The sequence below is a fragment of the Bos indicus genome, chromosome 9 (assembly GCF_029378745.1).
Source record: "Bos indicus isolate NIAB-ARS_2022 breed Sahiwal x Tharparkar chromosome 9, NIAB-ARS_B.indTharparkar_mat_pri_1.0, whole genome shotgun sequence".
Lineage (NCBI taxonomy): Eukaryota > Metazoa > Chordata > Mammalia > Artiodactyla > Bovidae > Bos > Bos indicus.
The window spans coordinates 69,651,017-69,678,428 of NC_091768.1; the positions used below are offsets into that span (position 1 = coordinate 69,651,017).

Here is a 27,412-nt window from a genome sequence, read left to right on the forward strand (position 1 = left end):
AGACTGAGAAGCCTCACTGCCCACCCTGCCCACCCCAGCCAAACACTCCTCACATTTATTTCTTTATCACACTTGCAGTGATCCCAGATTTGCAAGGTTATCAGCCATTCTGCAAACACAGTTTATCTGCACTGTTTGCACAGTGTAGTCTCAAGTTTGGCATGAAATAAGAGAAATATTGAAGTTTAGCACAAACGTTTAGCCCTTTCCACAACTCAGCCCTCACCTTTATTAAGCCATGTGGTTTTCCAAAGTGAATTTTCAACCAAGGCCGTTTTTACCCCATCAATTATTAAGCGATTAAATGAATCAAGGGCATTAAAAAATGAAGATAAGATGTTCGAGATATTTCAAGTTCTTGAACTTTGTATATTCAGTTAGCAGTGATAAGAATGGAGGGAACAGAGAAATTTGGGGACAGGACAAATTAAAATCACTGTGACAACTACAATGACACAGGCTTTAAAGAAATCACTGAGGTAACTATTCAAATTAACTGTGGCCCCAAGAGCAATGTGGGAATGATATTATCCCACACCTAAAATAAAGCACTGCTTCCCATGTGGCGCAGTGGTAAAGAATCCGCGTGCCAATGCCTGGAGACAAGAAATGCAGGTTCAATCCCTGAGTCAGGAATATCCCCTGGAGGAGGAAATGGCAACCCACTCCAGTATTCTTGCCTGGAGAATACCATGGACAGAGGAGCCTGGTGGGCTACAGTCCATGGGGTCGCAAGGAGCTGGACATGACTGAAGCGACTTAAGACACACGTACAAAATAAAGCACATAGGAGACAAAAAGGGATCAGAATGGCTATTTTAAATTGTAGCAAGTGTTTCTGTGTTAAGCCTTCTTTTCCTGAGTTACTCATTGATCCAGCCTTAGGATATATTATGATTTAACTCAGTCTTTCTTCCCTTCTTTGTCTGAGATACATACAAAACATGAATTGCATATGGAAAAACACTACAGTATTTCACAGTCACCACGTCCATTGGTTTTCGTGGCTTTGATTTTACTGGCTATATCCTGTCACCATGTGACTTAACTGGAACTCTGCTCATTGATTGCTCTTAAGAAAGAACACTCGAAGATGAGGAACAATATTATAGAAGAACTTTGAATTTGTTAGAATTTATTTTTTAAAGAAACAATGATCAAAAGCTGTATTTCTAATTTGTAACAGATTATAGATGTCAAACTCAGCAACCATCATGACAAACCAGTTTCCATCAGTAGGTGAATACTGAAACCCGATGATCTAGATTTCTGGTTGCCAACTTTAGGTTCTGGGGTAATTAAGAATTTCAGAAGAGCAAAAGAACAGCCTCACAAAGACTTGTTGTAAACTATATGCAAGAAACAATATAATTGCTGCTAACATGACGAAGAATCAATATTTTAACTTTTAAGAAGTTGAGATACAAACATATTCATTTCAGATGTATAGCATAATGATTCAAATATTGTAAAATGATCACCACAATAAGTCTAGTTAACATCTATTACCACACAGAGTAAATTAGTATGTGAATACATAGTATTTTCACAATGTAAAGAGTTAATATGTTTTGATGGGAAACACTCTAAGCTCCTTAATACTTCATTGAGGAAAAGTTTCTGAAAAAATAGAAGAGTCAACTGGAATTAGTGATCAATATAGGAAAACTAACTAATAATACACAAAATGCAAATTAAATTTAGGCCCAGTAGAGACTTTCCTGGTGATCTAGTGACTAAGACTCCACACTCCCAGTGAAAGGGCCTGGGGTTCTATCCCTGGTCAGGGAACTAGATCCCACATGAGGGACTCCACACTCCCAGTGAAAGGGCCTGGGGTTCTATCCCTGGTCAGGGAACTAGATCCCACATGAGGCCACTAAGAGTTTGCACGCTGCAACTAAATATCCTGCACACTGCAATGATGATCTGGTGCAGCCAATAAAAGATAAATAATAAATATTAGAAAAACAGACCCAGTAATTGCTTGCATCAAGTTATATTCATGCAGATGTCTGTCACAATGTAACTTGAAATGAAATTAGGGATTGATGATTGAATTAAAAATTGGCAATAACCAACTTGGATTCGGTAAGTGATCTTTGGTCCACTTATAAGAGGGCCAGCATTTAGCTATTAAAATCATGTGTATTAAAGACTAGGTAACTAAATAAAAAGCCTAATAAAATAGTATTAAGAATAAAATCATTGATCCACAAGTGGATACACAAAATTGCCACAATTTAGACCAAAAACTCAGGCATTAAAAAAAAACAGAGAAAAACTCCTGAAAAAACAAAAATGAGCTCTCACTGAGAAGGTACTCATCCAGGTGGAATGGAATGACAGGTACAGATCAAGATCAAAACAGCAGCTAAGTTAACAGAAAACGTTTCTCCCAAGGCTATGCTGCATCTATAAATGTCTTAACAGCTCCTTCTTCAAGGGACACTTACTGACTTACTGAAAAATCTTGCTTTCTAATGTCTAGACGGTCAGAAAATTTGCTCTTTGAAATCGTAAGAATGACAATGAAGTGCCCCATTCTCCTAGCTGGAAAGATTTCCGTCCTTTGACCCATAGAAGCAGCCTTGACGTCCAACCCATGTGTTGTTTCAGATAAGGGATTTCTGGACACATCATTTCACATCTATCTTCACTTTGTGGTTTTCAAGGAAAAAGGACTCTGGGTCTACTTTGCAGACCAGACTTCATGTTGACTCTTTCATCCACAGCTCTGCTTTTCTCTGAGCCTATCAAAGCATTGCTTCTCTTAAATCCCATTTCTTTCTTTCCTCGGTGAGTCACCCCCATGGTTCCTGTGGTTTGTGGTCTCCCTTACTGTTAAAAAAAAAAGTCAATAGATGCGACTTTTCAGACTACAGCTCTATCTGTTAGCAGCCTTTGGCTGATTGGGTTAGAACACATAAAAATGGTAATGGGGACAATTTTCATATGAGAAGATTGCTCTATGTATATTATACTTTTCCAATGCAAAACTGTTTGTTTCATAATGTAGAAAAGTTGGGCGCTATGGTTTTTGACTAAAATTAATCAAGTAAGTCTCACATTAAGCAGAAACATCACACTACTAATCATAATTCTATCTGGATGGTAAAATTATGGGTAATTTATTTTTCCTTCCTTGAACTTGTCTGTATTTTTTTCTAAAATCATTATAATAAAAATGTGTTATTTTTTAAATTAGAAACATCAGTAGTTACTATTTTAAAACCTTTGACAAAAGTCTGCTTATTAACAAAATGAAAGCTATGATTCTTGATAATTATACTGCAGAGTGGGAGAGGGAAACCAACTTAGGGCTCAGCCAGAGAAAGAAGGATGTGATGCTTCCTCCAATCAGATAGGGGTGGAAATCTTCATCACCTCTGACAAGGCAACTTGGCCTCTGTCTTCATTTCCCACTTGGGTACCAGTAATCCAGAAATTATTGTTCTGTTTAGCCTTTTAAAAAACACCCTTATTTTAGGGTCTTAGCAAGAAAAGCTGCTGCTGCTGCTGCTGCTACTAAGTCGCTTCAGTAGTGTCGGACTCTGTGTGACCCCGGAGATGGCAGCCCACCAGGCTCCCCCGTCCCTGGGATTCTCCAGGCAAGATCACTGGAGTGGGTTGCCATTTCCTTCTCCAATGCATGAAAGTGAAAAGTGAAAGTGAAGTTGCTCAGTTGTGTCCGACTCTTAGTGACCCCATAGACTGCAGCCCATGAGGCTCCTCCTTCCATGGGATTTTCCAGGCAAGAGTACTGGAGTGGGGTGCCACTGCCTTCTCCGAAGAAAAGGCTGGAAGAATTTAATTTAGTAATACTAAAGAATAATCTATTTATCAACTCTCTTTAATGTTCTAATGATATATTAACATCCCCTGATTGATAACTAAGGCATAAGGGAAGCTCTTGGAGTACAGAATGAAGTAGGGCAAAGGCTAATAGAGTTTTGCCAAAAGAACACACTGGTCATAGCAAACACCCTCTTCCAACAGCACAAGAGAAGATACTACACATGGACATCACCAGATGGTCAACACCAAAATCATATTGATTATATTCTTTGCAGCCAAAGATGGAGAAGCTCTATACAGTCAGCAAAAACAAGACTGGGAACTGACTGTGGCTCAGATCATGAACTCCTTATTGCCAAATTCAGACTGAAATTGAAGGAAGTGGGGAAAACCACTAGACCATTCAGGTATGACCTAAATCAAATTCCTTATGATTATAGAGTGGAAGTGAGAAATAGATTTAAGGGACTAGATCTAATAGACAGAGTGCCTGATGACCTATGGATGGAGCTCCATGACATTGTATAGGAGACAGGGATTACGATCATCCCCAAGAAAAAGAAATGCAAAAAAACAAAATGGCTGTCTGAGGAGGCCTTACAAATAGCTTTGAAAAGAAGAGAAGAGAAAAATAAAGAAGAAAAGGAAAGATATACCCATTTGAATGCAGAGTTCCAAAGAATAGCAAGGAGAGATAAGAAAGCCTTTCTCAGTGATCAGTGCAAAGAAATAGAGGAAAACAATAGATTAGGAAAGACTAGAGATTTCTTCAAGAAAATTAGAGATACCAAGGGAACATTTCATGCAAAGATGGGCTCGATAAAGGACAGAAATGGTATGGACCTAACAGAAGCAGAAGATATTAAGCAGAGGTGGCAAGAATACACAGAAGAACTGTACAAAAAAGATCTTCATGACCCAGATAGTCATGACGGTGTGATCACTCACTTAGAGCCAGACATCCTGGGATTCAAAGGCAAGTGGGCCTTAAGAAGCATTATGATGAACAAAGCTAGTAGAGATGATGGAATTCAGGTTGAGCTATTTCAAATCCTAAAAGATGATGCTGTGAAAGTGCCACATTCAGTATGCCAGCAAATTTGGAAAACTGAACAGTGGAAAAGGTCTGGGAAAGGTCAGTTTTCATTCCAATCCCAAAGAAAGGCAATGCCAAAGAATGCTCAAACTACCACAAAATTGTACTCATCTCACACGCTAGTAAAGGAATGCTCAAAAGCCAGGCTTTAGCAATACGTGAACCGTGAACTTCCAGATGTTCAAGCTGGTTTTAGAAAAGGCAGAGGAACCAGAGATCAAATTGCCAACATCCACTGGATCATTGAAAAAGCAAGAGAGTTCCAGAAAAACATCTATTTCTGCTTTATTGACTATGCCAAAGCCTTTGACTGTGTGGATCACAATAAACTGTGGAAAATTCTGAAAGAGATGGGACTACCAGATCACCTGACCTGCCTCTTGAGAAACCTGTATGCAGGTCAGGAAGCAACAGTTAGAACTGGACATGGAACAACAGACTGGTTCCAAATAGGAAAAGGAGTACGTCAAGGCTGTATATTGTCACCCTGCTTATTTAACTTACATGCAGAGTACATCATGAGAAACGCTGGACTGGAAGAAGCACAAGCTGGAATCAAGATTGCTGGAAGACATAGCAATAACCTCAGATATGAAGATGACACCACCCTTATGGCAGAAAGTGAAGAAGAACTAAAGATCCTCTTGATGAAAGTGAAAGTGGAGAGTGAAAAAGTTGGCTTAAAGCTCAACATCCAGAAAACTAAGATCATGGCATCCGGTTTCATCACTTCATGGCAAATAGATGGGGAAACAGTGGAAACAGTGAGAGACTTTATTTTTTGGGCTCCAAAATCACTGCAGATGGTGATTACAGCCATGAAATTAAAAGACGCTTACTGCTTGGAAGGAAAGTTATGACCAACCTAGATAGCATATTCAAAAGCAGAGACATTACTTTATCAACAAAGGTCTGTCTAGTCAAGCTTATGATTTTTCTAGTACTCATGTATGGATGTGAGAGTTGGACTATAAGGAAAGCTGAGTGCTGAAGAATTGATGCTTTTGAACTGTGGTGTTGGAGAAGACTCTTGAGAGTCCCTTGAACTGCAAGGAGATCCAACCAGTCCAACCCAAAGGAAATCAATCCTGAGTGTTAATTGGAGGGACTGATGTTGAAGCTGAAACTCCAATACTTTGGCCACCTGATGCGAAGAGCTAACTCATTTGAAAAGACCCTGATGTTGGGAAGGGTTGAGGGCAGGAGGAGAAGGGGATGACAGAGGATGAGATAGTTAGATGGCATTACCAACTCAATGGACATGAGTTTGGGTAAACTCCGGGAATTGGTGATGGACAGGGAAGCCTCGTGTGCTGCGGTCCATGAGGTCGCAAAGAGTTGAACATGACTGAGTTACTGAAAAATAAAAATATCTGTGAGACTTTCAGTCACTTTACATGTACAATTAGTGGTATTAGTGCATTGATCATGTTGTATGACCATCACAACTATGTATTTCTAAAACCCTTTAGTTATCCCACACAGAAACTCTGTATCCATTGGTTAATAGCTCCCCATCTCTTTCCCTTTAACCCTTGGTAACCTCTAATTTACCTGCTGTCTCCATGACTTTGTTTATACTAGATATTTCATATAAGGACAATGTTTGTCCTTTTACATTTGGATTAATTCACTTAGCCTTATGTTTTCAAAGTTTATGCATGTTGTAGCACATATCGTGGCTTCAGTCCTTTTCTTGCTGAATAATATTTCCTTGTGGGTATATACTTAACTTTTTTTATCCGTCTGTCCATTGATAGACTCTTAGATTGTTTCCACCTGTTGGCGACTGTGAAGGATTCTGCTGTGAGCACTGGTTTACATGTATCTTTTGGAATCCCTATTTTCAATTCTTCTGATTATATTTCTGGGAATGGAATTGCAGGGTCATGTAATAACTCTATGTTTAACTTTTTGAGGAACTGCCATACTGTTTCCACAGTGGCTGAATCATTTTACATCCCATTAACTATTTACAAGTAGTCTAACTTAAGGAAGAAGGTAAATTTGGGACGCAACCCCAACTCTTCCAAGGGTTTGGTTTATTGTTTAACAAACTGAACTCTGTGTATCACATCTCATTCTTTGTTGAGTCATTTTTTTCTTTTTCTTCTACTACTACTAAGTCACTTCAGTCGTGTCCGACTCTGTGTGACCCCTAGATGGCAGCCCACCAGGCTCCCCCGTCCCTGGGATTCTCCAAGCAAGAACACTGGAGTGGCTTGCCATTTCCTTCTCCAATGCATGAAAGTAAAAAGTGAAAGGGAAGTCGCTCAGTCATGTCTGACTTCGTGACCCCATGGACTGCAGCCCACCAGGCTCCTCCATCCATGGGATTTTCCAGGCAAGAGTACTGGAGTGGGGTGCCATCGCCTTCTCCGCTTTTTCTTCTATTGGATTACAAATGTCAACTGTCTCTGAGGACAGATAGGAGATTAATTCATCACTTGCTTTGGTATTTTATGCCTCTAGATTATTGGGTGATTACTCTGGTATTTCAATAGCTAAAATCTTTTGGCTGGATTTCAAGATGGATCTTCTTCATATCCAGTTCCACATTTACAAATAGGATTAAAGTACTGTATATTATAAATTATATTTTTTCACATTTAATTAAATTACATATTTAATGTGTATTTCATTGTAATAAAAATCACCTAGAAATAAAGGTGACCTTTGTATTAAATGTAATGAGATACTGTTATGCCATTCTGTTAGCAAAGGCATTTGATATGTATATGTATATTTTTTAAGAAGAGACATATGCTTGAAGATTAGCTAATTTTGGTTCCAAATGTGAGTACAGGTCACCCTCACTTTCCTAAAAAGCATATGAGCCCTTCCAGATGGTCGTTGTCTATCCTACTCCTAATCATTTTTGGCATTTGACAGTAGAGTGTCTGGAGTGTTAAAATTAGTAAACGCAAATGTCATACAATCTAATCAGTAGCTAGATATCTAAAAAGCACACTGTATCTAAATACTGAAGAGACCTGCCTTTTCTTTTCCGCCATGGTTATTATTATCTGGTCATCCCAAACTTCCAGAAAAAGTGAAAGTGTTAGTCACTCTGTCGTGTCCGACTCTTTTTCTGGGTTGGTGAAGTCAATGGGGAGCCAGGAAGGTGGTCAGAGGGAGAAAAGAGAGCACAGGTTGTTACTTCTCTGGCTCCCTTCCTGAGCAGTCGCCTCAGGCTGGCTGGGACTCTTAACAAAGGTCACTCTCAAGGACTTCTCTTCCTGACAATCTCCCCCTTTCTGGCTTCTGTCATCACTCTCCCTCTGTTCCTAGGTTCCTGCACTATTCCTCATGGTTCTCCTGCTTCTGTAGTGAGTTTCTTTGTAAATAAAGTCTTCCTGATGTAGTTTCACTTGACTGTTCATCTTTTTTCCTTTGGAACCTTGAGTGTTATGGGCAAAGAAAGGGTTTGGGTGTTGTTGTGTCTTTAAATAAAGATTGCCCTGGCTAAACTAGTGATTTTCTGTCTCAGATTGTGACACTCAGGGTGACATTGCTTATTTCAATAGATGTCATGAAATTCTCAAAATGATTTCAACTGTAATTCAAAACCCCAAAGTTGACATTTAGCATTTGTAACAGGTGGGAATGGAGGAGTGTGATTGTTAGAATCATTGGCTCTGTCATTCTTGAGTTGATAATTGGCCATTAAAAGAGGCACATTCCAGGTGGCTGGGCATGAGGCCAAGGAGTGGGAGACACACATGTCCAAGAACAACTCAGGGGAAGATAAAGAGGAAATATCGGATGCTGTGAGTTAGTGGGTGGATGCTTTGCCTAAGGGCATTCACATTCAAATTAATAAAAAACATGGAAATACTAGCAAAGCTAAGCTATATATATACTTTTTGGATACGAGCACAGGTGTGATTTTTTTGGAGGCAAACATAAGTGCAATAAAAATTGACGACATGTTTACTGATGATGATAAATCAAATTAGTGACATATCACATGTATACATGTACACTTACACATATATGTATGTGTCCATGTACACATATATGTACATATACATATATGTGTATGTACATACATATCACATGTATATGTATGGCTCAGATCTATATATTACAATATAAATACCCCAATATAAAAAAAAGCTTAAAAAAATCAGTGACCATGTCTGAAGCAGGGGAGGGAGGCTGTTGTCATTTGAAAGGGCCACAAGGGTCCTTCTGGTGGTGCTGTGTTAGCTTGCTTGGACTACCATAAAGAAATACCACAGATTGGGTGGCTTAAAAAGCAGAAATTAATTTTCACACAATTCTGGAGGCTGGAAGTCCAAGATTGAAGTTGTTGGCAAGTTTGGTTTCTTCTGAGGCATCTCTGCTTGGCTGCAGATGGCTGTCTTCCCTGTGTCCTCAAGTGGCCTTTCCTCTATGCCTGAGTGTGTGTGCTCTCTCTGTACCTCCAGAATCTCTCTCATAAGGATATCAGTCATACTGGGTTAGGGCACCACCGTAATAACCTCCTTTAACCCGAATTATCTCTTTAAAGTCCCGATCTCCAAATACACTCACATTATAAAGTATTAGGGCTTAGGGCTTCAACATAAGAATTTGGGGAGGGTATAGTTCCTCTTATAATAGACATGGAGATGCTGATGTTCTGTTTCTCGACCTGGGAGATGGTTGCAGAGGTCTGTAATTTATGATTATTCATTGAACTATGTTCCCATGTATTAAGCATTTTTATGATGCTTATGTTATATTTCACAACTGTTAAAAATTAAGTGAGTATACCATGCTGGCCAAAAGAACAGCTCTGGACCACCCTTTCAGACTGTTTTGTGTAGGTCACTAACATCCATTTCTATTAAGATCATGAAAAATAAGGCATATACTAGGATAAGGCAATTCATCTTCAAAGGGTTATTTTTCTTCCTCAAGAATGTTTATATAGTACAGAATATTTCAGGATACTTATTCGGAATGCACAATACATGGATATTTTTCCTGATTGTATTTTACGTCTTCTAAATAGTAAAACTGTGTGTGGGTATTTTAACAAACTCTGGTTCTGTATAATCTCATCTCCCTGCAACCTGTAGGCATGAATTGTGCTGCCCTCCTGTGCATTATGCTTTGAATCTGTCCTTGGGTTGTGGATGACCTTGTTCTAGTAATGAAGCTGCCCTACTAAGAGAAGGGCGTTTCTAAAAGGAGCAGAATATTACTATTCAGAAGGGGGAGAGGTGTTTGTTTTTGATGCTCATTGAAGAAAAAGATGTTCATCACCAAACAGAAGTTTATCAGTATGTGTTCATTTCCACACTGTGCCTTTGAGATAACTTAAAATATAATTGAATTGTTCACTATCTGTTCTTAGTAGGAAGGATCAAAAATTAGGTTGTGTAGTGTTATTTGAAGGATTAAGAAACCTCCCCTGACCCCCCAAGAGCTTCCTCATCAGCCTGCAACAGAATGTGAGATTCCCAACTTCCAGCTACTTATCTATTTATTTTCCAGCAATGTGCTGGGTAACGGGAAAGACGAAACAGACACAGTTGCTATCCTTTGGAGTTCTTAGTCTAAGTGAGGGAATCAGGTAGGCAAACTGGTAATTATATTACAACATTGTGAAGCAGTAATAGAGGTCCAGGTCTGTGTAGGGAAATGTAGAAATAGCAGGTAGTACCCAAGACAGTTTGAGGATTCAAGAAACTCTTCCCAGAAATGATTCTGTGCTTTAACGTAGAGGAGGATTAAAAGTTAATCAGGTTAAAAGTCAGGCGACAACGTCTTGAGGAGATGGAACCACATGAAAAAGTCATAGGGTTTGCCTTGTGTACCTCAGGGTGTATAACTAGGATCATTTCCATATTCCAAAGTAAAAGTGAAAAATGTGTCTGGAGAGGTGGGTGAGAAAGGAACTTTTATTTTAAGAATGATGATGTTATATCTCTTTTGGATGCATTAATTGGGCTGCTGTAGCAAGGATGTACTTGAAAAAGAAAACAGAGAAGGCAGAATGGTCATTTAGGAGAGATGATGAGAGTCTGAACTAAGGGGATAGCAGTGGGGAGGAAGAGGTGGGGGGATTTGTAAAATTGGCAGGATTTGGGAGTGAGTAGATGTAAAGGTGATGGAAGAACTAAAGATGTACACACGCTTGTAGGTTAAAAGGGCAGGATGTTGAAACAGACCATGCCTAGTGGCCTCAGTTCTCATCTGTGGTGGAGCTGGTGGTAAAGAACCCGCCTGCCAGTGCAGAAGACTTAAGAGACTTGGGTTCAGTTCCCGGGTTGGGAAGATTCCCTGGAGAAGGGCATGGCAACCCACTTGAGTACTCTTGCCTGGAGAATCCCATGGACAGAGGAGCCTGGTGGGTTACAGTCCATAGAGTCGCAAAGAGTTGGACATTACTGAAGCGACTTAGCATGACAGTAAGCTGGGGGAACCCTGAACAAAGGGCTTAAAGAAAGTGGCAAAGCTCTAAAAAGTTTCTAGAGGAGATGGACAAGATAAATGACCAAGGACCAGTAAAAATATTGATGGTTGGTAGTGATGAGAGTTCACTTACGGCAGGGAAGTGAAGTGAATGAAAATATTACCTTTCTTTCCACCCTACACCTGTCCCCTCTTCAAAAAAGGGATGGGAGGGTGCTCCTCAAATCAGAGACTCTGGCAATATTCATGCAAGGGAATGGGAGAAACCCAAAGAGTAGAGAGCAGAGAGTAAAGATTAGAGTGGTGATACAGGGTGAGATTGTCTTTCCTTGACTGTGGAGTGAGAGGCAGGGCTGGAAGAAACTGCTGCACAAAATTTAATCCTGATACATACTGTAATAGACTATTTATTCCTTGAAAAATATGGCTACAACTCAGCGAAGACAAGTAATTTTAGCTGCTTTACAATTTGCCAAAACTGTTTTACATGTACTGTTTTATTTAAAGTCAAGAACCATATCACATTAGAACTCAGCACATGGAGGGGCTCAAAATAAACTTGTTTCTTGTGGACTGAAATATTTCATTTGAAACAAAGAACACCATTAGTTATGTCTATGGCAACACACACTGGAATCTAGGGAAAGAAAGAGACACAGACAGGTTCATTTTAATGGGAGGTGGAGGGATAGAAGACAGCTAGCTGATGAGAGTTGCAAAATGTAGCAGAAAAGAGCTTGTCATCTGGAGCCAGACACTCTGTTGGATTTGTGGTTTCTGTCTGTCTGTGTGTGTGACTGGGGATGGGGGCAGCTGGAAGACTCAGCTTCAAACCCTCAAAAGTGATGACCAGGGTGCCAAATTGCTCCCTGGGAGGCTGAACACAAACTGGGATGTGTCAGATTTTGGCCAGCATGGAGCTTTCTTAAAAGTTGATTTTGACAAGGTTCTGTCCATTTGTTGTAAATGAAGGGATGGGGAATTACCATGTTGCTATAAAGTTACTGAAACTGACTTATGCAGAAATGACCAGGTTAAGTTTTCCACCATCTAGCAGTAATGGAGGCCAAGAAGAGAGTTATGTCCAGTTACAAAGAATTGGAGTTACATTTCCTAAGCACTTCAGTTTATAGCCTATGAAATTGATACCCACACTGTTAATATTAATTATTACATTTGGATCTTCTCAGTTCCTTAAAAGTTATGATTGTGGGTATAACACTAGCTTAAAGGCATGGAAAATCCTATGGATGGAGGAGCCTGGTAGGCTGCAATCGATGGGGTCGCTAGAGTCAGACACGACTGAGCGACTTCACTTTCACTTTTCACTTTCATGCATTGGAGAAGGAAATGGCAACCCACTCCAGTGTTCTTGCCTGGAGAATCCCAGGGACGGGGGAGCCTGTGGGCTGCCATCTATGGGGTCACACAGAGTTGGACACGACTGAAGCGACTTAGCAGTAGCAGCAGCAGCAATTTTTCCTTACTGTTCTTGCTATAAACAGATTTTCTTCATTCATATATCCTCTTTCCCCTCCCCTCTGCCATTTTGTCAGTAACATTTGGTTTGGTCACTTAGAGTGATTGAAATTAAGGGCCAGTGCTAATATAACTTAGAGAAAGGGAAGGAAAGAAAATGAGACTAATTAAAAAATCTATATCTAATTGTTAATAAAAGGGAGAAAAGCTTCTTTAAATATCAGAGGAAAAACTGTTTTCTGTAAAGCAATCCCATGCTATTAAAATGGTAAAAGCTCCATTCTTAAGTCTCCAGTTTGAAGAATTCACTTTAAACTCTTCCTGAAACCTGCCAGAAAATTTTCAGGACAGTAAATAATAACGGTACTATTTTTACCATTTCAAAAAGCAGTAGAAGGTAGGATAATTAAGAGTTTCAAAGCAGACTGACGTGGGTGGAACGGACTCTCCATTTATGAGCTGAACACACTTGGATAAAAGCCCCAGTTAATCATCTGGTAGATGGGAGTCGCTGGCTGCATCTTAGAGGATGTTCTCAGAGGCTGTTCCTCACTTCCTCCTCCCTAGCAAAGCACCGGAGGACATCAAGTTCAGGAAATGAACCATCTCCAGCTTCAATGGAGGAATCTTGATTAGTTGACTGGTAAAAATGCCAGCATTTCCCAGTGTATTCTGTGGCACACTAGTTCACTGAGAAGTTCACTTTCATATAATTTGGGGGAACTACTTCATGCTCTGCCATTACCTTCTTGGAGACTCACAATGTATATTTTTATACTCAAGTCTGAGATGAAACCCTTACCAAGAAGGTTGTCCAATTTAGTATTTTCCATTTATAGTTGGTCACAGAACTCTGTTTCCACATTCTACTTATTACCAACCATAAAATTAATCTTTCAAGAAACACTTTGAGAAATGTTTCAAAGTATTTATTTATTGCTTTCAAATAAGTTATGTTGAACAGTAAAGCCCCGAAAGACAGTTTCATATTTTATTTGTATCCTCTTTTAGGCTAATATCAAAATTGTCCTTAGCATCCTTCTTTCCATGGAGAATGATTTAATAAAAATTCTGTGCCAAAGGAAATTGGCTGAGTTTTAAACATTTTCTCCATGACCCACACAAAGTAAATAATCAATAATGACAGTACACAGACATTTACAGGCCACTTATGAGGTGCTTATATGACTTTAAACTGTAATAGCTTTGTATAAACACAGATGATTCCTAATATTTTTCTAGATAGACAAACATAACTGCAATATTATATTAGCCATCTGTCAATATGATTTCTAAACCAATTATAAACACACAATATACCTTTAGGCTGCTGAAAAGTTTTGTAAATTGAACTTCATTCAATGAACACTGAACAAGAAAGTAAGAAACAAATAGTCACAAACATCCAAACAGAAAACATATATGTACACTTTCATATTCGATGCTGATCACGAAATCCTACAATTATAACTAAAAATAACAGTGCATGATCTTATTATTTTAGCAGGTGTTACAAGAATGTTCCCTGAAGAAGGAAACGGCAACGCACTCCAGTATTCTTGCCTGGGGAATCCCATGGAGAGGAGCTTGAAGGGCTGCAGTCCATGGGGTCACAAAGAGTCGGACACGACTGAAGCAACCTAGCACGCACGCATAAGAATGTATGTCATGGGCATTAGAGACAGTAACTTCTTGGGAAGACCTTGAAGCTTCATTCCAGGCAAAGTATTTCTAGGGCCACTAAATGGAGGACAGAGGACAGAGACAAGTCTGAGCCCCTGAAGGAGTCAGTGACCTGGTAAAGACAGGATGTACCTCCACCTCATAGGTGCACAGGGTCCCTTCACAGTGATGACATGTCCAAGCCTCACATATCTTACATTCATTTCCCATTTCAAGCATTACTGACATCTTAACTAGTGAATGCTGATTATCAAAACACTTGATTATCAAACCATCATGATAATGTTAGTAGGTTGAATAATGCCCAGCAAAAATATATCGAGTTCTGGTCTTAACCTCTTGAGCTTGTAAATGACATCCTAATAGTAAACACCAATACAGTATACTAACACATATATATGGAATTTAGAAAGATGGTAACGATAACACTGTATGCGAGACAGCAAAAGAGACACTGATGTATAGAACAGTCTTTTGGACTCTGTGGGAGAGGGAGAGGGTGGGATGATTTGGGAGAATGGCATTGAAACATGTATAATATCATATATGAAACGAATTGCCAGTCCAGGTTCGATGCATGGTACTGATTGCTTGGGGCTGGTGCACTGGGACGGCCCAGAGGGATGGTACAGGAAGGGAGGGGGAAGGGGGGTTCAGGATGGGGAACACGTGCATACCTGTGGCGGATTCATGTTGATGTATGGCAAAACCAATACAATATTGTAAAGTAATTAACCTCCAATTAAAATAAATAAATTTATTAAAAAAATAAAGGGGATGTCAGAATGGAAAGAGATAATTTAATCTGAAGCAATTATAATTAAAGTAGCTTAATGTTGCAAAGCATATGTCTAATTAATACTTTGCTAAGGTCTCCCCCAGGATGCTGGAAAGGGCTCACCAAGTGAGGGATGCTGCTGTGTAAGTTTCATTAACCTCCCAGTGAAGCCATCCCTGCACCCATGCAATCTCTTTTCTTCTAATTTGAAGAAGTAGTTCACTGACTAAACTTATAAGATGTGATCCAAGAGAGATTCCTGTATATTTTACTTTGTACTCTACTCTTTATACTACTTTATCTTCTACTCTACAGCTGATGGTGACTTGAGGATAACCAATTCTTATTTTAAGCCATTATTTTCCTCAATTAACTGTAGATTCTAAAGAAGTCACCTTTTAACTGCTATTTTCATCTGCTTTCAGCTTTGAAAAGGGAGATAAAAGTAGTACATCTGCCTCTCTGTCCCCTTCACCTCCCCCACCTTAGTTGTTTTCTTAGATCTAAAACCACCTTCATGTGAAGCAGATAATAGTATTATTGACAGCATTTCAAAACGGAAGGATTTGCACCAAAAAACGCTTCACACCCTAATGGAATATCTGTCATCAAACTATTTTCACCTAAAGGTTTCAAAACCCTTGGAGTATGAATTATGCAATGATGTTTGGGTTGAAAAAATATGCCATTTTCAAGAATATTTTAAATTTCTGAGAACCTTACAGATTTCAAGCTTTATACTAGTCTATGATACAGCTGTAGAGTGTAAATCATCTACCTTTTTGTTTTGTTCATCATATGGCTCTGTTTTTTATCTTCTTGTTGCTTGAGAGTATTAATGAAATAACAAAATGAAAATTGAGTTCTTTTATCCTTGAATCTGATAAGATGCCAAAGCCATAATATTGCTGAAACACTTAAGCAGTCATGCAAAACTCATAAGAAATTTTAATAATTTTCAAAAATTGAGAAGCAGAAAACTTAATTAAAATTTCTGCATAATACATGCTCAATAAATACTTATTGACTCATATTTTAAAAAGAAAACTATAAAAATGCAAAACTACATTGAGGAATGCCCTTTTGCAGTATTTCTGCAGCAGTTGAAACTGGTTGATGAGTACAAGGACATCCATTCTACCATTTGGTCTGCTTTATAAATGTTTGAAATTTTTCTTAATAAAATATTTGTTATTTTTTTACAAAAACTTCCCAGGTGAATTCCATGTGCAATCACAATCTGCGTTCTGGGGATCCCAACCTGTGAAAAAACTATGAAACTAGAATCTGTATTTTCCTCTCTTTTTAATCTCTCTAATAACTAACTAATCAGGTAATTAATTAATTAAGCAGATGTTTATGAATATTTGTTTTGGGTTGGAATAGTCCTAGTACTTGTCAGGCCCTGGAGATCCCTTAAGAAGCTTACAATATAGTTAGATGATACAAACTATAGGTCCTAAGAGTAGACAATATATTCAGTGAAGAGTACGGCATAAAGGAAGATAAAGGAAGTGTGTGTGTGTGTGTGTGTGTGAGTGTGTGTGTGAAGGCAGGTCAAATATTGTACCTCAGGGACGCATTAGAGACTGCTTCATGGAAAAGTGACTCTGAATAATTAATCAACAAGGACCTGTTGTATAGAGAACTCTGCTTAGTATTCTGGAATAACCTAAATGGGGGAAAAATTCAAAAAAGAATAGAAAAAGAAATTTAAAAAAGAAAAGTGACTCTGAAGATGTGGTTGGTGAAATCCTGCTAAGCCGCTAAGTCACTTCAGTCGTGTCCGACTCTGCGACCCCATAGACGGCAGCCCACCAGGCTCCCCTGTTCCTGGGATTCTCCAGGCAAGAACACTGGAGTGGGTTGCCATTTCCTTCTCCAATGCATGAAAATGAAAGGGAAGTCGCTCAGTCGTGTCCGACTCTTAGCGACCCCATGGACTGCAGCCCACCAGGCTCCTCTCTCCATAGGATTTTCCAGGCAAGAGTACTGGAATGGGTGCCATTGCCTTCTCCTGGTGAAATCCTACCTACTCTTTAAATCCAGCTCAAATTCTATTTCCTATATCCTTGATTTCTGTTAGCAAACAAAAATACCTATTTCCACTGTGTACAGTAACACTTTGCTTCTACATGTTTCAATTATATCTCTTGTTATTGTACTGTAAGTCCTTTGAGATGAAGAACTGTTTTATGTATGTTTGCAACCTTCAGACCCTTCTAGAAAAGTGACTTGAATATTACAGGGACTCAGTAAAAGTATGCTGAATAAAATAAAACAGATCATCCTTCTACTTCATTGCTACATAAAATAATTTTGTTATATCATTTGACATTTGAGTTTACACGTGTGCCTTAACTGGCAGTCAATAGTGATTTAAAAAGAGTGCTGGTCTAAAAGAAAAGTACGTCGAGTTGGATAGAGAAACTTTTTTGGCAAAAATGGACACTGCTCTTTTCAAAGAGCTATAAATAAATGCCCTAATTTTTCTGCTCACTGAAAGAGGCACACTGTCTTGCTCAGTACAGTCCTGAATGTTAATTGTGTTCTCTTAAAAGCACCTGGGATCCAAAGGCTTTTCCTTCTCAGGCTTGCACAAGAGATTTTTTATCGGCTACATAGAATTTGGAATAACCCAATTCTGTCACTTTGGTGGGAACAAATAATTAAAAGAAAGTTGGCTGACAGAGATAAGAAGCACAAAAAAAGGAAAAAGCAAAGCACAGGAAAAATATGGTCAGTGAGGCACTTTCCTGACACTTTGTTAGTTTTGAATGAGGTGGTATTTTTTTGCTTTGAACTTGATCAATTCAAGGCCATTCCTAACGCCTGGTTTAAAGTTCTGGCATAGCTAGTAGAGCGCTTGAAGGCCCACACAAGAGAGTATATTAGTAAAGCTTCTAATGGAAAACAGCAAAAGCACAAGGAATGACTGGACTCCACATGCTTACTGGGAGTAGATCCTGACGCCTGCTATTCCTTTAACACTTAAATCTAACCATTTTGCAGCCATTACACTGAAACAAGCAATTTAGAAATGAATTCCACTGTGAAAAATAAACAATAATTCCCAAATAAAGGTTTCTGCTATCAATAATAGATTATTTGCTGATTTTTTTTTAAACAAATCCAGTGAAGACAGAACCACAACGTGATGAGTCAGGGTTCAATGTAAGTATAACTTAGTACACAAAACTGTTTTTAAACACTAGAAAACCTGGATTTTGAGAAAATTTTTGGAGATCATTGAGGCTTATTTTTATTATTGTTTTGTCTGTTTTTTTCCTAAGAACAACTAGAAACACTGGATGAAGTATCACAAAATACCTCCTTGAAAGTGTCAGAGACCTACCAAGGTGGCTCTGGCTTCAGTTCAGTTCAGTTCAGTCTCTCAGTCATGTCCGACTCTTTATGACCCCATGAATCGCAGCACGCCAGGCCTCCCTGTCCGTCATCAACTCCTAGAGTTTACCCAAACTCATGTCCATCGAGTCGGTGATTCCATCCAGCCATCTCATCCTCTGTCGTCCCCTTCTCCTCCTGCCCCCAATCCCTCCCAGCATCAGGGTCTTCTCCAATGAGTCAACCCTTGACATGAGGTGGCCAAAGTACTGGAGTTTCTGCTTTAGCATTAGTCTTTTCAATGAATACCCAGGACCGATCTCCTTTAGAATGAACTGGTTGGATCTCCTTGCAGTCCAAGGGGCTTTCAAGAGTCTTCTCCAACACCACAGTTCAAAAGCTTCAATTCTTCGGCACTCAGCTTTCTTCACAGTCCAACTCTCACATCCATACATGACCACTGTAAAAACCACAGCCTTGACTAGACAGACCTTTGTTGGCAAAGTAATGTCTCTGCTTTTTAATATGCTATCTAGGTTGGTCATAACTCAAGGAGTAAGCATCTTTTTAATTTCATGGCTGCAATCACAATCTGCAGTGATTTTGGAGCCCCCCAAAAATAAAGTCTGACACTGTTTCCACTGTTTCCTTATCTATTTGCCATGAAGTGATGGGACCAGATGCCATGATCTTAGTTTAGGGGGTCCAATATCTCAGAGAGAAGAAAAGCACAATAGTCTGAGTCCAACATTCACCCGGCTTTACCACTTACAGCATTTGCCAAGTCATGAGCATCACTGTGAAGCTGGGAACTTCTACCAGTCTTAAGAGATGGGAGTTAAAAAAAAATAGATTCTGAATCTACTGAGGAGGACTAGATTTCAGATAGGATTTTAGAAACGCTATGCACTGGGAGCAGGAGAAACTGGAGATGCAGAAGCCCCAGTGATGACTGAAACTCAATTTATGATTAGATTAAGGTGATCCATCTTTATCCTAATTGTTTGCCAGAAAGAAGAATCACCATGGAGAAACTTACATTTTACTCAGGTTTTTCCCATACCCAATATCTGACATTAAATTTTAAAAGTTATCGGGCATATAGGAAATAAGATGAAATGACTAAATGCCAAGAGAAAAACCAGAAAACATGAAATGACCCATAGAAGGTCTGAATTATGGAGTCTACAGACACAGAATGAAAAATAGCTGTCATCAATAAGTTCTAGAAATTACATGATATGATGAAGAATTTCAGTAGAGGACCAGAAGACTATATTTTAAAAAATCAAAAGGAAATTGTTAAGTCAAAATTTTAAAAACACTAATTAAGAGATCATTATATAGATTCAGTATTATACTAGAGAAGGATAATGCCTACCTGACGGGGAGAGGGAGGGGTCATGATGTGGGGTACAGGGTGTCTGATGATGTTCTTTTCCTTTTATATGGTTACACTAAGTGTTCATTTTATAATAACCCATTAGGCTGTACATACATGATTTGCGTTCTGTTACATATGTGTGTTAACTGATAAGACATTCATTAAAATACAAACTATCCCCCCAGAGATACTGTGAAATTCTTGGAGGGATGGAGTGTTTCAGGAAGCTCACCTGTAGGTAGGCCAAACATGGAGAGAGAATAGGTAAAAGGGTAATAACATTTCCAAAAAGAAAAAATGACTGCAATGATTTCGTCTAAACTGACTTGGTGGATGAACTGCAACCCTCTGGATGAAACATGCCCTGTCTTCAGCCTTCTGATGGATGCCCACAGAATTGAAACACTCAGCGGGTAAAATCACACAGCTTCCATTTGTCTGGCCGTGTGATTATAATTCAGGTGTATTTACTACTAACCTGAAACTAAGCCTATTGTACTTGTCCTTTTAATAATATAAGATTTAGTTAAATATTATATAAACTAATGACAGTTGAGTTCAAAGAGAGTTGTTTCTATGAAAATTTAAATGCTTCCTCAGTAGAGGTGAGTCAGTAGGAAAGAAAAATAAACAGACTGCACAATGAATAAGGAAAGTCACTGAGGAATAATCTTTTTGTGTGACACACCATTGCCACCTTTCCCACTGAGAAGAACGAGTGGACCCCTGTGAACATACCTGTGCTTGTATAATAAAGTAACCTAATAATTACTACTTCATGCGTTTGTTCTGAGGACCAAATTAGTTGATATATCTAGGTGACTTAGACTAGATAGTAGCCATTATTATAAGGCATTGATACAGAAAATCCAAAATTTGGATCCAATATCAGAGCATCTGGCCAGCCCGCCTCCCTTTTAAACTCATCTGATATGTGTTGGACATCAGTCCTTGGGTGTTCAGGGGATACTCACCAAACTCCCCAGGTTCCAAAGACTTGAAGCAGGGAGACCCAAGCATTCTATTCAGGGATAGGCTATCGAGTCAATCCCTGGGCTGGGAAGATCCCCTGGAGAAGGAAATGGCAACCCACTCCAGTATTCTTGCCTGGAAAATCCTAAGGACAGAGAAGTCTGGTGGGCTACAGTCCATGGGGTCGCACAGAGTCGGACATGACTGAGTAACTTCACTTCACTTATCAAGTCCAGTAACCACCAGACCCTAGACATTCTCTCCACCTTCCTGGCTTCTCTAGCCTCCAACCTCAGTTTGTGTTCAAAACACTATCTTTGAAATTTCCTTCCTCAAATCTTGTACAATAGCTTCAGACCTTACTTTGTACCCTGGCATCTGTTGTCTTGGATATTCAACCTAAATAAGACAAGTATGATTCTCTCCAGTAATTTTTTCTGCAACTGGAATGGTCTCAAACACTTATCTAATTCATTGATTTGTGTCTGAATGTATAAGTGCTTATTGAATATTTATTGAATGCTATATAAATGTACTAATACAAGTTTCCTATTTGTACACATAATTTGATTAATTACTTATGATGGAAAACTATTTCCTCTGAGCTCTTTCAGATCAGGTTAAGCTGTCCTGTCAGGAGGTTTTTGAACTAACTGTCTTGAGACTGTAGTCAAGACTACCACTGCGGCCTGTGGTAGCCTTTTCCATGCCCGTTTCTAGACTCAACAGTGCCAAACTTGTGAACATCATAGCTTCTTGTCCCAGAAGCAACTTGCTTTATCTCTTACTCTCTCCTGAATTCATAATCCATTCATTTGGGAGCATTTTAGGTTCTGAGAAAATGGATTCAAAGCCTGACTCAACATTTTTGTTCAGGCTTCCAGCTGCTAAATAACCCTCCAATCAGTTAGGTAAAAGGGAAGTTTCACTTAACAATCAGGCTGCTTCAGACCCCTGCTGTAAAGAAATCAGGCCTTGGAAGGATTCCAAGGCATGGGATCCGGGGACACCACATCTGGGCTGGGTGAAGCAGAGACACACAGTCAGGGGAACCAGGCATGGTAACTAACTGCTATCTCCACAGTTGGGAGGAGGTGAGCTGCTGTGCAATGAGCAGCAGTTGTTACCCACAAACGACTCTCCTTCTGGAGGGGCAGAGCTGATCCCTTACCCATCACGCTGAGAACAGAGCCGAAGTCCTTACTTCATCTAAAGGTTCATATCATCGTCACCTCGATCCCTTCCCTGGCCTTCTTGGTGTTACTCAAAAAAAGCAGCTCAGCCTCATCACCTGCTTTTCTTTCTTTCTTTTTTTTTTTTTTTTTAACATTTTTAGTGAAGCACAGTTTCTTTACGATGTTGTGTTAGTTTCTGCTTTACAGCAAAGTGAATGCTTACATATATCCCCTCTTTTTTGTAGTTTCTTCCCATTTAGGCCACCGTAGAGCACCAAGTAGAGTTACCTGTGCTATACAGCAGGTTCTCATTGGTTATACATTTTATACGTAGTATACATGTCAAACCCAGTCTCCCAATTCATCCCCCCCTTCCCCCTTGGTATCCATGTTTGTTCCTTATGTGTGTTTCTCTATTTCTGCTTTGCAAATAAAATCATCTGTACCGCTTTCCTAGATTCCACATATGTGCATTACTGTATGTTATTTGTTTTTCTCTTTCTGACTTGTTTCAGTCTGTATGACAGTCTCTAGGTCCATCCATGTCTCTGCAAATGGCTCATTTTCATTCCTTTTTATGGCTGAGTAATATTCCAGTATGTGTGTGTGTACATATAAACCACAAATCTTCTTTATCCATTCCTCTGTTGATAGGCATTTAGGTTGTTAGTTTCCTTAAAAAACTAAAAATAACCATATGACTTAGCAATTCAACTTCTGGGCATATATCCTGAGAAAACCATAACTCAAAAAGATACATGTACTCCAACGTGCATTGCTTTTCTTTCTGTCTAGAAATGACTTTCCACAGACCTGTGCATGGCTCACTCTCACTTCTTCCAGATCTCTAATACCATTTCTTCTTCAAAGGAGACTTTGTTAACCATTTTACTTTAAAAAACTCCCAGCCCCCTAATCTAGTCACTGTATTCCTTCATCCTGTTGTACTGCAATGCACCAGTCTGATGCATTCTTTTTTTTTTTATTTTAGTTGGAGGCTAATTACTTTACCGGAGAAGGCAATGGCACCCCACTCCAGTATTCTTGTCTGGAAAATCCCATGGATGGAGGAGCCTGGTAGGCTGCGGTCCATGGGGTCGCTAAGAGTCGGACACGACTGAGCGACTTCACTTTCACTTTTCACTTTCATGCATTGGAGAAGGAAATGGCAACCCACTCCAATGTTCTTGCCCGGAGAATCCCAGGGACGGAGGAGCCCGGTGGGCTGACATCTATGGGGTCACACAGAGTTGGACACGACTGAAGTGACTTAGCAATTACTTTACAATATTGTAGTGGTTTTTGCTATACATTGACATGAATCAGCCATGGGTGTATATGTGTTCCCTGCCTCCCACCTCCTTCCCCATCCCATCCCTCAGGGTCATCCCAGTGCACCAGCCCTGAGCACCCTGTCTCATGCATCAAACCTGGACTGGCAATCTGTTTCACACATGATAATATACATGTTTCAATGCTATCCTCTCAAATCATCCCACCTTCGCCTTCTCTCACAGAATCCAAAAGACTGTTCTTTACATCTGTGTCTCTTTGCATTCATTTTTATCTATTTGCATATTTTCTGGATCCTTCCCTTGAGAGTAAGCTTCATGAGGTCAGAGGCTTTATCTGTGGCTGTTTCCAGTACCTTGAACACTTAGTAAGTGTTCCAGAAATATTTCTTGAATTAATAAGTATTATCCTACTTGTTTTCATTTTGTTTGTTTTCATCAAGTATCTCATATGTGCACAGAAGTCTGAGTGTGACTTACAAACTAAATTGGAAAGCCTTATAACTCAAACTTGGACCATCAGAACTGACACTACAAAAACAGAGCCTCTGGCTTTCTCCAAAACTACATAAGGTAATGACTGTATATTAGTGCCCTGTGGCTGCCACAGTAAACTACCACAAAGTAGGTGGCTTAAGGGATTCCCTGGTGGCTCAGATGGTAAAGAATCTGCCTGCAATACGGGAGACCTGGGTTCAATCCCTGGGTTGGGAAGAGCCCCTCGAGGATGGCATGGCAACCCACTCCAGTTTTCTTGCCTGGAATATCCCCATGGACAGAGGAGCCTGGTGGGCTGCAGTCCATGGGGTCACAAAGAGTCAGACATGACTGAGTGATTAAGCAGAGCACTGGTGGCTTAAAACAACAGAAATGTATTTCCTCATAGTTTTGGAGACAAGAAGTTCAAAATCAAGATGTCAGCAGGGCCATACTCTTTCAGTTCAGTTAAGTCGCTCAGTCCTGTCCGACTCTTTGCAACCCCATGAATTGCAGCATGCCAGGCCTCCCTGTCCATCACCAACTCCCGGAGTTCACTCAGACTCACATCCATCAAGTCAGTGATGCCATCCAGCCATCTCATCCTCTGTCATCCCCTTCTCCTCCTGCCCCCAATCCCTCCCAGCATCAAAGTCTTTTCCAATGAGTCAACTCTTTGCATGAGGTGGCCAAAGTACTGGAGTTTCTGCTTTAGCATCATTCCTTCCAAAGAAATCCCAGGGCTGATCTCCTTAAGAATGGACTGGTTGGATCTCCTTGCAGTCCAAGGGACTTTCAAGAGTCTTCTCCAACACCATAGTTCAAAAGCTTCAATTCTTCGGCACTCAGCTTTCTTCACAGTCCAACTCTCACATCCATACATGACCACAGGAAAAACCATCGCCTTGACTAGACAGACCTTTGTTGGCAAAGTAATGTCTCTGCTTTTTAATATGCTCTCTAGGTTGGTCATAACTTTCCTTCCAAGGAGTAAGCGTCTTAATTTCATGGCTGCAGTCACCATCTGCAGTGATTTTGGAGCCCCAAAAATAAAGTCTGACACTGTTTCCACTGTTTCCGCATCTATTTCCCATGAAGTGATGGGACCGGATGCCATGATCTTCATTTTCTGAATGTTGAGCTTTAAGCCAACTTTTTCACTCTCCTCTTTCACTTTCATCAAGAGGCTCTTTAGTTCTTCTTTACTTTCTGCCATAACAGTGGTGTCATCTGCATATCTGAGGTTATTGATATTTCTCCTGGCAATCTTGATTCCAGCTTGTGTTTCTTCCAGTCCAGCGTTTCTCATGATGTTCTCTGCGTAGAAGTTAAATAAGCAGGGTGACAATATACAGCCTTGACGTACTCCTTTTCCTATTTGGAACCAGCATGTTGTTCCATGTCCAGTTCTAACTGTTGCTTCCTGAACTGCATACCCTGCACCAAAGATATATCAGAAGTCCTAACCCACAGTATCAGACTGTCATCATATTTGGAAATAGAATCTTTACAGAGGTAATCAAGTTAAAATGAGATTATCAGGATGAACCCTCATTCAGTCTGTCTAGTGTCTGTATAAAAAGGGGGAATTTAGACACAGAGACAAACAGGTACAGAGGAAAGACAGACATGTGAAGATGGAGGACTGGAGTGATCCAGGGATAAGCCGAGGACTACCGAGGATTGCTGGCAACTTTTGTGAGCTAGGAAGAGGCAAGGAAGGACCCTTCCCTGTCAGGTTCATGGCCCTACCAAAACTTGATTTCAGATCCGGCCTGCAGAACTGTGAGACAATAAATGTCTGTTGTTTTCAGCCACCTAGCTTCTGGTACTTTGTTATGGCTGCCCTAGAAAATTAACATAAGCCCTGACCTCGACCATCCCCCTTCCTTAAGCACACAGAATTCCCTGTCCTCCTGCTACCGCCCTCCTAGTTGCTACCTGGGTTGCCATCTGGGTCAGTTCTTTGGTTGAGACTTAAAATAATACAATGAAAGGCTAATCATTTATTTGAAGCTCCAAAGAAGGCTTCAGGAGAATTATTTCAAAATTTGAGGCAAGTGAATGCATGTGTAATAATAGTTCAAGATAAGGGCTTATTTATATAATCTCAAACTGGCCAGTGAATATGTTAATTCATATAAAACCTGCATAATTATTTAAAATGGTTTAAAATATAAGATAAGTTAAGAAGACAGGAATCCTGTTGTGAGAATAATTGAACCCTGGGCTAAGTCTGGAGTAATTATCTCATAAATTTTTGAATTATAAAAATATGACTTTTCCTCTTATCTATTGGCACACCCCCAGACTCCCAACAGGGCTCCATCTTTGCTTCTGCAGGTGTAGCATGCAGAGAGCAGAAGAACCACTGGTATTCCTAGGATGCTACAACAGGCTGGCCCCTGTGCTGGAACATTCAAAGGCTGCCCATGCTGTTAGCTGAGAAAGGTCCTTCTCAGTGACTGGTACTGTTATGAGTTGTCCTCACCATTTTAATATTGTTTAGACAGAAAAAGATGTCTGCATGACGTGTAATTAGTAATTTTTATTCTATTTTTAACTGAGAAGAAAAATTTCCCTATAAAATATCCATTGTTAATATTTAATCATCTAACAAATGCATGTTTTCCTATTTCCATTCTATGTGAAAGTAAGATACTAATGCAAATTCTTCCAAAAGGGATTACCTTCCCAGAAGATATGTGCATTTTATCAGGGACCCTCATCCAAAGACATTAATACCTCTACCTTATACGCTGCAGGGTTAGTGAGGGTGGATTATTTTTTGGCAAGGTTCTGGCCTAATGTGTCTCAAATCACACAGCAGAATGGCTGCCCACACTGTCTTTGTATAAAGCTATCCCGAAAGCTCAGCACGATGGAAGTGCAGCACCGTGTGCAACTGTGATGGACCAACAGCAAGTGGCCTCCCAGCTCATGGAGCAAAAGGGGGCATACGAAGTTCCCGAGAGGACTGCGTGTCAGACTTGCCTTCTGCAGAACACCTGGTAATGGTTGCCTCTTGCCCCTGAGACCCGTGCCCTGCCATACTCCCCAGGGACGATGTTTCCATGACCTTCCTGAAATGGCAACCAAACAGTGATGGGTCAATGTCACCATCTGGCGACTAGCGCTCTAACCATCTAAGCTGAAAGTTGTTCCTACTTTCTTGAGCAAATTAGATAGAACAAAACCTAACTCCCAACAATCTGCTTTTCCTCAAGTGCCAACATTCACAACAAAGAATAATCAAAAATGTGCCCAACTTTTCCTTCTTTTATTTAATTACCATATTGGAATAATATTTTCCAGTTTAGATACATAGCATTTTAAATGAAATGATTTTAATTTTAAATGAAATGAAATCTTTGAAGGCTGTCTGGTGATCTATTTTCTATGTATAAACATAGTTTCATGGATAACTATCTTCATAGTTCCAAACTATTGAAATATTATTAGAATTGACTTTTGGTTTGCAATTTCCTGATAATTTGGAACACAAAATATAAACACACACACACC

General features: G+C 39.7%; 1 long non-coding RNA gene across 15 annotated transcripts in view; it reads right to left on the bottom strand.

Moving 5' to 3' along the window:
• LOC109563946 (uncharacterized) overlaps nucleotides 1–27,412 on the bottom strand; it is a 129,789-nt gene that overhangs the window by 29,440 nt on the left and 72,937 nt on the right. For 11 of the 15 annotated variants that reach the window (XR_011568484.1, XR_011568483.1, XR_011568492.1 and 8 more), the window contains exon 4: nucleotides 54–6,250. The exons of the other annotated variants lie outside the window; for them this stretch is intronic. This is a non-coding gene — a long non-coding RNA (uncharacterized lncRNA). The remainder of the gene's footprint in view (nucleotides 1–53; nucleotides 6,251–27,412) is intronic. 15 annotated transcript variants of the gene reach the window in all.